Source organism: Pogona vitticeps, chromosome 6 (assembly GCF_051106095.1).
Source record: "Pogona vitticeps strain Pit_001003342236 chromosome 6, PviZW2.1, whole genome shotgun sequence".
Classification (NCBI taxonomy): Eukaryota; Metazoa; Chordata; class Lepidosauria; order Squamata; family Agamidae; genus Pogona; species Pogona vitticeps.
The window spans coordinates 13,808,322-13,819,929 of NC_135788.1; the positions used below are offsets into that span (position 1 = coordinate 13,808,322).

General features: G+C 42.1%; 1 long non-coding RNA gene across 1 annotated transcript; it reads left to right on the forward strand.

Moving 5' to 3' along the window:
• Positions 1 to 658: 658 nt before the first annotated feature.
• On the forward strand, positions 659 to 7,236 carry LOC144583705 (uncharacterized). The gene is made up of 3 exons (XR_013537625.1): positions 659 to 805; positions 3,460 to 3,524; positions 6,076 to 7,236. It is a non-coding gene; the product is annotated as an uncharacterized LOC144583705 (long non-coding RNA).
• Positions 7,237 to 11,608: the final 4,372 nt, after the last annotated feature.

Here is an 11,608-nt window from a genome sequence, read left to right on the forward strand (position 1 = left end):
TCTCTAGAAAACATGGTGTGTGGAGAGTAATCTCCTGTTTCCCAGCTAAATCGCATTACGTTTTGTGCCAGCACTTGCAACAACAGTAAGCATCTCACAGAGGGCACAAAAATGGCTGTGGAAAGTGTCATAATGGGCAGCTGGGAATCTACCACTACCTCACAGATGACTCTGGTTAGGGGAAGTTTAAGGAAGTCTCCCACCTAGAGACTGAAGATGGTACTACGGACTATGGAGATGTTCCTTAACTAAAATTATTTAATCTAATTTAAAAAGAAATTAATCTTCAGTTGCACCTTCCTAAGATCTGCTTATTATGAGTCCTAAGTTTCAAGTGTCTAGGTTGAATGGATGCAGAGCTGTTGTACACAAACATGCGCATCTGCGTGCATGCACACACACACAAACACACACACGATTAACGCATACATAGAGAAATATTTTTGAAGACTAACTTGTGTTGATTGTAGTACTTATAAATGCACTTTGCAGGGTATCCTGGGATATCCTACCCCTGACCTCCACATTGCAGTTATATGTTGGGCACTACGTTTCAGAAAAGGGGAAGAGGCTATGGCCCATTCGTTTTGGAATTTGTTCAGCAACAGATTTAGAAGAAGCACAGAACATTAAAATATTTAAGGTGCTCAATAACTTGTCACTTCTCCCATTAGCTCACCAAGCAAGATGGATGGAATGGAACTGGTTTCCCTGAAGTAACATCCATTAGCACATCTGATCCAGCAGGCTGAGTTGCTGGAACTTTTCCGCTCTCCCTCGGTAGGAAAACATTGACTTCGCCAAGGTGAGTCACATCATCCAGAACGGTTCAGCATTTCTCACACTTCCCTAAATCAGCATTACAGTTTCAGACTATAGGGCTCTGCCAAGGGGTCACAAGCAGGCCATGCAGAAAAGCCAGTCATTCTGTGTAGAGCTTCTCGAAAGGGAGCAGAGGACATTTCGATGGATGACTAAGAGTCTCACTCTTGTCCTATATTTGTATTTCATTATCATTTGGTGGTCACCCCAAATGTTTGTCCTTATTTATGTTTAAGTGTCACACATATATCCATTTTCCTCCAGTGACCTCTAGGTGCTATATGTGGCTTTCCCTCCCTACTCTATCCTCGTAACAACCATATAAGATAAATCCATCTGTGGTCACCTAGCGAGTTTCTTCACAAAATGAAGATTTGAACTCAAGTTTTCCAAGTCCTCATTGGACACTCTATAAACACCAAACTACTTATCTGTCCATGATCACTGTTGCTACTTTTCTGTGTTTTGCTGAGAGGCCTCTATAACCAAGCATTAGGCAGAATGTTAAAGCCAAATACGTACAGAGGTGGGGCAAGATCTGTTCTCGATCATCCCAGAGTGCAGAACATGTAATAATGTCAAGCTACAGGAAGCCAGATTTAGGCTGAAAACCTCTTAATTGTTAGAGCAGTGTGACAATGGAATCAGTCACCTCAGGAGGTGGTGAGCCCTCCAATGCTGGAGGCATCCAAGAGAAAATTGGACAATAATCTGTCAGATCTGCTTTGATTTGGATTCCTGCACTGAGCAGGGGTTTGGACTAAATAGCCTTATAGGCCTCTTCCAACGGAATGACTCTATGATTCTATAAATACTAATTACAGTAATTAAGATAAAGATATTGGGGTAAGACTATGTCTCCACATTTACAGGTGCCTACCTCATATCTCTTTGCAATCAGAAAGCTTCCTCAGATTATTGGAATGAATGGAGACCTACCACCACCATCAGTGACATATAACTGACAGAAGAGAATACAGATTGTTCATACACAAAAGAAGCATTCAGTTGTTCCCCCCATAGATACACTCACCACACACAGCAATGTGTGCCAAGCCCCTCCTCACTGGCTATTACCTTTTCCATGTGAAAAGCGACGCGTCTCCAGCAGAGATGTTCCTGCTTGCATGGATCCTGATTTTCCACGCTTTTTGCTCCTATGTAAAGCCCGTAGAAGAACTAGAATGTCTCTGATACAGACATGCCACATCCCATGTGTATGAAACAATAATCAGACAGGGAGGGTTGGACATTCCTCTTTTAGAAACATTAGTGTCTCTGTGGAGGTAATGATTGAATACCCCCAAAGTCCACCTAGGAAAATGGTAGAATTAGCAGCTACATCCTCTTTGGATCGGCATGTTGGTCTTGCACCGGCTTTCAAAGGTATATAGGGAAGCAGTCTAGAATAAACAGTACTAATGCAGAGGAGTTTAAGGTATGCACTTAACCATATTTATTTACAGCTCACAAATCCTTAGACCAGATTCATCTCTCTCTCTCTCTCTCTCTCTCTCTCTCTCTCTCTCTCTCTCTCTCTCTCTCTCTCTCTCTCTCTCTCACACACACACACACACACACACACACACACACACACAGAGAGAGAGAGAGAGAGAGAGAGAGTAAGAATAATGTATTTCTAGTGTCAAAGTCTTCTAAAACGGTGGCTGCATAAGTTTCACCCTAGCAGTTGCCACAGGAATTGTATTGTTATCATCTTTAGCTGTTACCAGTCATCTAAAATGATCTGCTTACATTGGCCAATACATATATTCCAATTTCATCTGTTTCCAGACTCATCTTGTCCACAGTGGCTTCAGCAAACCAATGACCATTTGCTGAAGGTAAATGTGGTATATTGACTCAAGAGATCTGGGTTCAAATCCCCACTAGGCCATGAAGCTCATGAAGCCTTGGGCCTGTCAGACCTTACCTCACAAGGTTGTTGACAGGAGAAAATACAAGAGGAGGGAAGCCGCATAAGCTGCTTTGAACTCACTGCAGAAAATATGTGATGTAAATGCAACTCATAAAGTAAAGAGGACAAGAGAAGATGGTGTCGATGTAAAGTAAATAAATTTTCTAAAGCATTTGTTAGACTTTAAGACCCAGGAGGGTTTTTTTTTTTCACTTTCACACTAGCAGCAGAAGGGAGGGAAAACATCTGGAAGATCTGATAGTATCAAGAGATATTAATGCCAAAAAGTATAACCTGAGTACAAGAATAAATTCAACAGCGATATAAATATTTTTACCTACAAGAGAATTGCTCTGAGGAGGAATGTGGTACTTTCTATTTAAGCAGCAGGAGTGAAACTTATCCTCTTCATCTGAAATTCCTGATATAAGAAGCATGTCTTGTTGTTTGACTCTCATTTACTTAGCTTTTGGCATAAATTCACTGAGCTTTAGACCACCAGCACTTCTGAATGGGAAAATTAATTGCAAGTATCATCCCCATATACGTCTAAATGATTGGGAAGCTGGAGCCTTTCTACAATGAAAGCACATCCAATTTTAGTGAAGTTCAAAGGAAGAAATGTTTATTTATAGATTAGAGTTTTAAAAGATAGGCCGCTCATAAAGTTTGCTGAAATACTGACAGGATTCTTCTCCTCCCCCCCCCCCCCACTTCAGATAGCTCAATCCATAGGAAGAAAATGAAGGTTGAAGATGTCACTTTTTCAGCTAAAAAATATATGGTAAGTGAATCATTTTTCCAAGGAGAGACAGACAAGATGCTCTTGGGTGCTCTGATTGCAGTTGAGACCATAGGATCTACCAGTGAAGTCTGAAGCTGCTGAATGTTGCCTCTGGTGAAAAAGTAGATTTATTTTTTTTTGGAGTGTCAGCTTGTCACCACTATGGCAGGGTATTTCAACGTGTCTGGAGAAAGAACGTACATGTCTCCCTTTGGGGCTCAGCTTTGCTCGCTTCTCAGATGCAGAACCCCTCAGTGTTGGAATGCAGATTTTTGTCAGTGAAATTATTCCACGCATCATTATGCTGTTGTGTCACACAAAACTTGTTCTTGAAAGAAAAAGGAAAAAAAACACAAAGAGCTGTGTGGACAAAATTACAACCCACAAATGACCCTTTGCTTTTTGTCCTTTTTTGTCTTGAAGACTGAAACTGGCAGATTCCATTCAGCTGACCACTTCTAGAAGGCCCAACGCCTTTGCAACGCCTTTGCATTTACTCTCGCAAGATGCAACATAGTTCCATCAAATCTAGTGCAGGGCAGATACCTGGGCCTACCTACAGACCTGAGAACCTGTCCATGTGGCCAGGGAAAAACCGAATCTCTGCATCATATGCTGTTTCATTGCATTTTGTACATGGATATCCGCCTGCTCCACCAGTCGGTCTTTCCCCCCTCCCACACGCGATGGGATGACCTAAAGAAAACCCAATACCTCTTGAATGGTACTAATAAGGAAGTTACTGTATCAACTGCTCGATATGTTCACGCCATTATTCAGAGACGTCGCAACATGCCCTCTCTAAAATGAGGGGCTTAACGCTGTTTTTCTCTGCACCCCACTCGCAGGCAACGAACCCTGTATGCGTATTTTACTGTATTTATTTTGCGGCTCCTTCTGCTGTATGCCAATAAAGGTTTATTATTATTATTATTATTATTCTAGAAGGCATCATCACCTACTTGCAGCAGGAAGTCGTGCTCAGGCCCTACTAGCACAAGGATGTGTAAAAGTGACTTTGAGCCATCAAAGTTGCATAAAATAACCTGAAGTATTATTGCTGTTCCTCTTCATTTCCTTATGGAGAGAAAATCCACTCCAAATACAGGACCGCCTCTCACTCTTGGAGGCTCCTTTTCCTTAACATGCATTCATTTCAATAATGAGATCCAAACATTTTCAAGCTTCTTTGGATTTCACGGGTGGATAGGGACATGTGGAAATCATGTGAGTCACCACCAGAGAACTCTGAAAGGCATAAACCAATGTACTAACTTTCCTAAGCTCTCCTGTTATCCAGTCCCATTGAAGATGCCAATGAAATATTGGTTCAGCCTAAAGGGGTGGCACTAAGAAAGAGCAGGGCTGTGAGTAAGAAATTTTAATCAGGAAGAGCAGAAGAGCTGAAAAGTCCAGAGCAGCTGCTGCCACTTGGATTGCTGAGGCCAACTTTGTTTAGGGTTTTGAAGAACCCACATGTGGAACTGATTCTTCCAGGTATTGCACATCCGACCCATTTGAAGAATATATCTTGGATTTTTATCGGAATTCAAACACTTGAACTTTGCAATTCCACAAGCAACTTCTGTACTGGTGTTGTTACCTAGGAACTGGGTGCACGAATCATAACATTTTGTTGTTGTTATCATTGCTTATGTTATCTGTTATATAACTGTGAATAAGAGACTCATTTTATGAAACTGTGTTTGCAAGGTTCATCATAGCAGTGTTAAAGGCCTCCTAAAGGGGAAAAAGAAGTGTTAAGAACATTTTACAAATCAAGAGATGGCCCTAATGTGAAGTGAAAGAGGAAGTGTAAGTATCTTGAAGAGTTTGATAAACCAGAGTTGAAATTGCTACAAGGCACAGCCACGCTGGCTAGGGGAAATTCTGATAGTCCCAGTCCAGAAAACTTTTTCTGCACCCTCGTCTATTGGCGCCTTCACTCAGATCTCATTCCAAAATATTCACCTAGTTCCAAAGTCTGTCTCACTGCCCACCAGCTCAAGGTAGTAAAGGTAAAGGTTCCCCTTGACAATTCGTCCATTCGTGTTTGACTCTAGGGGGCGGTGCTCATCCCCGTTTCCAAGCCATAGAGCCAGCATTTGTCCGAAGACAATCTTCCGCGGTCACATGGCCAGTGTGACTAGACACGGAGCACCGTTAGCTCAAGGTGGCTTGTTGGCATATCACCAGTGGTGGACAATTGCCTAAAATGGCCTCGTTACCCTTGGCTTCTGCTTTGGGACGGCGGAAGCATTTCATTTTTCTGTCTCTGACATGATCTGCTCATGCTGTGGCAAGAAATCAGGATTCCCCAGGCAGAGAGAAAAGGAAAAGTTCAAAATGACAAGTGGACGACTGTGAAAACGGTCAGAGAGGGCAGAAGAGAATGTCACTCGGGCCAAAGCAGCCGACAAGCCTCAACGAGCAGAAGACACCAGCCCTCTTCTCTATGTTTGCACATATACATTGTTACCTCTCTTGCCTTACTCACCAGCAGAACCCAGAATTACAATACACTAATTACTTTTCTCTCATTCTTTTCTAGCTACGGGGAAGGTTGAAATGTGTATTCGGGGAAGGTTGAAAGGTGCATTCGGTGAAAGTGACCCTCCCACTAGGAAAGAACAAGTGCACAGAAGCATCTGGTGGCTGGTAGAAATAACAATGGGATCTACCCAGAAGGGGAGCAGCTTAGAAATGATCCTTTGACTCCGTATGAATCAGACTCTGAGATACAGTATAAAATAAAGAATTCTCTCTCACACACTCACTCACTCACTCTCTGTGTGTGCACATGTGTGTGTGTGTGTGTTTGAGAGAGAGAGAGAAAGAGAGAGAGAGAGAGAAGCTGGACATTCAGATCCTCTAGCAATCATTATCTAAACATACAAAGCTAGCTTGGTGAAACTTCCCCCTTCTGCATAATAGCTGGTGCCATTTGGGTTATGTAAACGCTGGCACTCAAAACTTGAGGGCATGTCTACCATGGCTGTTTTGAAGTAGGCTGATGTGGGCTAAATAGGGTTGATTGGGGTCAGATGGAGGTGCGGTAGGCCATTTGGTGTGACCCTTCCATCTAAATGGCACCTTGGAGCACAAGCGATTCGATTTGGTCTGGCTCTTTCTGATATCATGAAGAGGCTTAATAAGTGAACCGCTTCAGGATGCTGGCAAGTTGAACACTTCCTCTGCTCCTCAGGGAAGTGATTTTATTTTTTTTAAATCTAGTAGACTAATGCTAAAGTCCTGCATCGCTTAAAAGAAGAAATAATATTTTGTATTCTCGAAGGCTTTCACGGCTGGGATCCGATGGTTGTTGTAGGTTTTTCGGCCAGAACACAGCCAAACAGCCCGAAAAACCTACAACAGCCAAATAATATTTTATTTGGTTTATCTGAAGGGCCAGTCAAGAAGCTGTCCGCAGTTGAATCTGTAGAGTTTCTTGACCAATCCTTTAAGCAAAACCAAATAATATATTATTATTTTTTCTTTTTAAAAAAAGTGATGCGGTGCATCAGCTGTAGTGTATTAGAGTCTTTTAAAATGTTTTCACTTCCTCTGGTCTTCTGCCAAGAACCAGCAGAAGTGTTGAATTTGCCCCATAGCAACTTCCATATTTTTTTTTCTTCCCGAAGAAAACCTATGGTTTTCTATGGGGGGAATGACTGCAATAACTGCATAGTACTTTTCAGTTGTTGGGTTGAAACCTTCCTACTTCTCCATCCACACTCATAATTTGAAGGGAGGTTTGATAGGACCTTCTGGAAATCACTAATTAATAGGGTCTCCATTAATCAAAAGCAACTTGATGGCAGATGACAATAAGAAGCACCAGGCATCCACGCCCCCATAAAATTCCATGAATGAGATAGAAATTTGCACTATAAAAGCCTCATGTGGGAACACCTTTTATTTTTGAGAGTCTTCCAGATTTGTTGTTGATTTATCTTATTTATTTATCTACAAAGTGTATATGCCACCCAACATAATGAAGTCACTACTCAAGGTAGTTTACAGAGCATGAGACAAACTATATAAACTGAAACCAAAAATAATCAAAATAAAATACCATCACCCTCCTTAATAAATCAAAAACTTTCAACAAAAAAGGGCGGCCACCTGACGATAGCTAAAATAAATAGACACTAACAAAATGACAATAAACCAATAAATCACCCAAAGTGGACAAGCATAACAAAAATAACAGAACGTAAGTATAAACAAAATATTCTAAAAATATAACAAAATATGGATCATGAGAAAAGCTCACTCACACACAAAACATTTTTAATTGATATTATATTTGTTTTGGATGTAATAAATTAAGTGGAATACAACAGAGTTTTATGACAGGAAGGCCAGAGGAAAAATATCAGGAGGAGACGGAGAACCAAATCAATCAGTATGAAGGCAGGAAGGAAGGGGACCGTAAAACAAAGCACACTGTCTCTCCGTTTTGGGAAATAAACGTCTTCTGGTCAACATTAAACTACTAATTTGGACTAGATATTTCAGGCCAGATGTCAAGGCGAGCCCTAAAATTAACAAGGTTAACAGGGTGACTTCCACCTTCAACTCATCCAAAGGTTCTTCTCCCTTTGAAGTCCAGGGCACATTATCATACAGTGAGCTAGCATGTAACTGGGACTGAGAAGGGGAAAGGATGATTGTGTCCTATCTATAATTGGAGGGTTATCCGTTCCAGATTTATGCCCCATAAAACTGCATGTAGAAGAGAGCTGGGAATGCCCATGGAAGGTGTCTACAGATGACCGCAGTGTCTTAAAGTCAGTATATGTTCTATAGCAAGGAATGGATGAATCCCTTGGTTTTGCTTTCTCCCACATTCTTTTCCCTTTTTTAAATAATCTCTTTCCTTTGAGGTTACAAAGAAATTTCCAAATTTTGTTAAGGTATCACGAAAAATGAACAGAAGAAAATGCTCAAGTATCTCAGTTGTGATATTCCAGAAGTATGGCTATTCCCACAATGAAGAAAATCATGCTGTATCTGTCGGCTATCTGCCTGTTAAAAAGGAGGAGCCTCTTGGAAGACAATGATGATAATTGTAACACAACAGCAGCACAATTGTGGCTGAATACACATTTGTGCTGAATACACATGTGGCTGAATACAAATGTATGCATATTTGACATGGTAGGTATCAGGTATCCAGTAGACCAGTGGTCCTCAACCTTGGGCCTCCAGATGTTCTTGGACTTCAGCTCCCAGAAATCCTGGCCAAAAGAGGTGGTGGTGAAGGCTTCTGGGAGTTGTAGTCCAAGAACATCTGGAGGCCCAAAGTTGGGGACCACATCAGTACACCATCTGTCCCCCCAGCAGGTGCTTTTGAGGTCCTCAGAGTCCTCCCCAGAACAAATTCTCACCCCACGTTTGAAAAACAAACACAAGAATCCCATCATTGGGCTGCTATTCGCCATTAAAACAGTTGGAGTTGCTCGCATGCTGCCTTTAGTAGGTTTGGCTGGGAGGGACCTTTCTGGACTGGAGTGACTGTCAATCTATCCAGTACCAACCAATCATTCCTTCCCTGCCAAAACAGCTCTGCCTTGTTTTCGCAAAATATTTAATTTTGTTAGAACATTGAAAATGAAAATGAAAACAATAAAACGGTTTGGACTATTTGTTTTACAGTTTCTCGCTTCCTTTTTTCATGCGAACTAATTTGGTTTCATTTGGAGATGTGGAGGCACCAGGAAAGTCCAGGGGCTGGAAAAAGGGCCCACCAGTCTCCAGAACTTGACCACCCTTTATTTATGCCAATGCATTGGACCCACACCACATTCTGTGTGCAACCACAATCAGCAGAAGACAGTTACACAAACTTCACATGAACATTAATAGGGTTCTGACCATTATATGCTAGTGGAGTAGTCGTTTATCCGGTACATTTTATTGGACTTTCATTTTCTTTGAAGGTCATTGCTCTGCCCTGCGTAATAATCGACAACACAGCCAGCCACGACACCACACTCCCCAATGAAATGGTAGCGTTTTCTCTTGGTTTTAACGCGACTAATATATAAGCCACCAGAGTAAAGAAAAGCAGAAGGACCCCTGCAGCTGTTCCTGCAATTCACAAATTCATTCCAAATTAATGGTTGATTACCAGACATGCCTATGAGGAGTCACACTCACGTGTGAGTCATTTTATAATGAATGCTGCTGCCTCCCTTGTTCCATTGTAGGGAGAGGATGATTAGTGGTTTTGTAAGTGTTTTGTTTGAGATTAAGGCTTTCTCACTGAAGGATTGCCTCTTGTATTTACACACTGTCAGCTCCTTTCAGACAGGAGGGGCACAGATTGCTTCACCCTACCTGGAAAGGTAGGATATGTGTTAAGCCACGAACCAATGAAAAATCTCCTGACATCATCGTACAAGAACTTGGGAAGGATGTAGACCAAAAGTGGGTGGGTGAGAAGGCCAAGGCTGAGGAAACAAAAACAACTCTAATTGTGCCACTGAGACCAGACTAGGCCAAGCACTATCTCTTGGGCTCAGGTACACGGTGACAGTGGTAGACACATGTGTTGAAGGTAAACTAAGGTGTCATCCAGTCATACAAAAGCAAGAAGTGCAGTCTCATTTGTCAAGCGGAAAAGGACAGGAAGAGCAAGAGGCAGAATCTATGCCTCAGGGCTGGCCCCATCATTAGACAAAACAAGAAGTGCAGGGAGGGGAGCAAAGCAGTAAGGTTTGTATTGTGTAGCTATGGCCTGTGCCCTCTCTTGGATGATTAATGCATGCGTTTGTAATCTCAAGATGAGACCACTGTAATGCGCTCTACGTGGGGCTACCTTTGAGACTGATGCGGAAGCTTCAAATGGTGCATAATGCAGCAGCCAGACTTCTTAGTGGGGTAAGGAAACACCAACATATTACTCCCACTCTGGCCGCATTGCACTGGCTGCCCATGCGCTTCCGCATCGATTTCAAAGTTTTAATGATTACAGTATATACAAAGCCCTAAACGGTTTAGAACCTCGTTATCTGACGGAACGCCTTCTCCCACCAAAATCTACCCATATCACTCAATCTAGTCAAGAGGTGTGACTGAGGAACCTAACGCCGAGGGAGGCCCGGAAGGAAAAAACAAGAAACCGGGCCTTCTCAGCGATGGCTCCTCTGTTATGGAATAATCTACTTTCAGAGATCCACATGGCCCGTTCACTGGGTATTTTTAAAAGCCAATTAAAAACCCGGCTTTTCGGGCAGTCTTTCCCTCCGGGCACTATTTAATTTATCTTCTTTGTCTTTGCCGTCTTGAACGATTAATTATTTTTTGGATATTGATGTTATTTTAATTGTTTATTTTGTTCGATGTACGCCACCCAGAGTAGTCGAATGACTAGATGGGTGGGATATAAATAAATAAATAAATAAATAAATAAATAAATAAATAAATAAATAAATAAATAAATAAATAAATAAATAAATAAATAAATAAATAAATAATTTTAGATGTGGGGGGGATCACTATCCCGTTGCCTATGCTGAGGTAAGAATCCCGACAAGACCTGTTGCCTTGTGTACATGGACTGGGAGGATGCAGTCATTGCCTGAGGCAACAAAATATTGTAAGGTGGCGGGAAAGGGTCCCTTATAACAAAGGAAGCACTGCCGTTCCGTACACTTGGATCACCCACATCCAGCGTACTCCTGCCTACAACAGAGAGGCCTGATGTCTGTAGTCTTTTTCTTAAAGAACTTGAATCCGTAAGTGTTAGTTCCCAGCAACACTCTCAACCGCTCCCACTGGGTGAACCATCTCAGCGAAGATGTTTGTGCATATATGGTCCTTGTGTGATGTTGGTACACCAAAAAGCCAGAACGGAAGGAAGGGAACTGGGAAAGACAAAGCTTGTGGGTGCATGCCCTTAGGCCTATGGTACCTTTGGGAGCATGATTCCATGTGGATCTTATTGTTGCACAAGCCATGACATGTGTGGTGCAGTGCTTGATGGAGGAGACCTCCCAGTGTGCTGGGGGACCTCCCGTGTGTCACATATGCAGCAGGTACAGTCATGAAGGATGTCAGCCCTGGCAGACATGGTG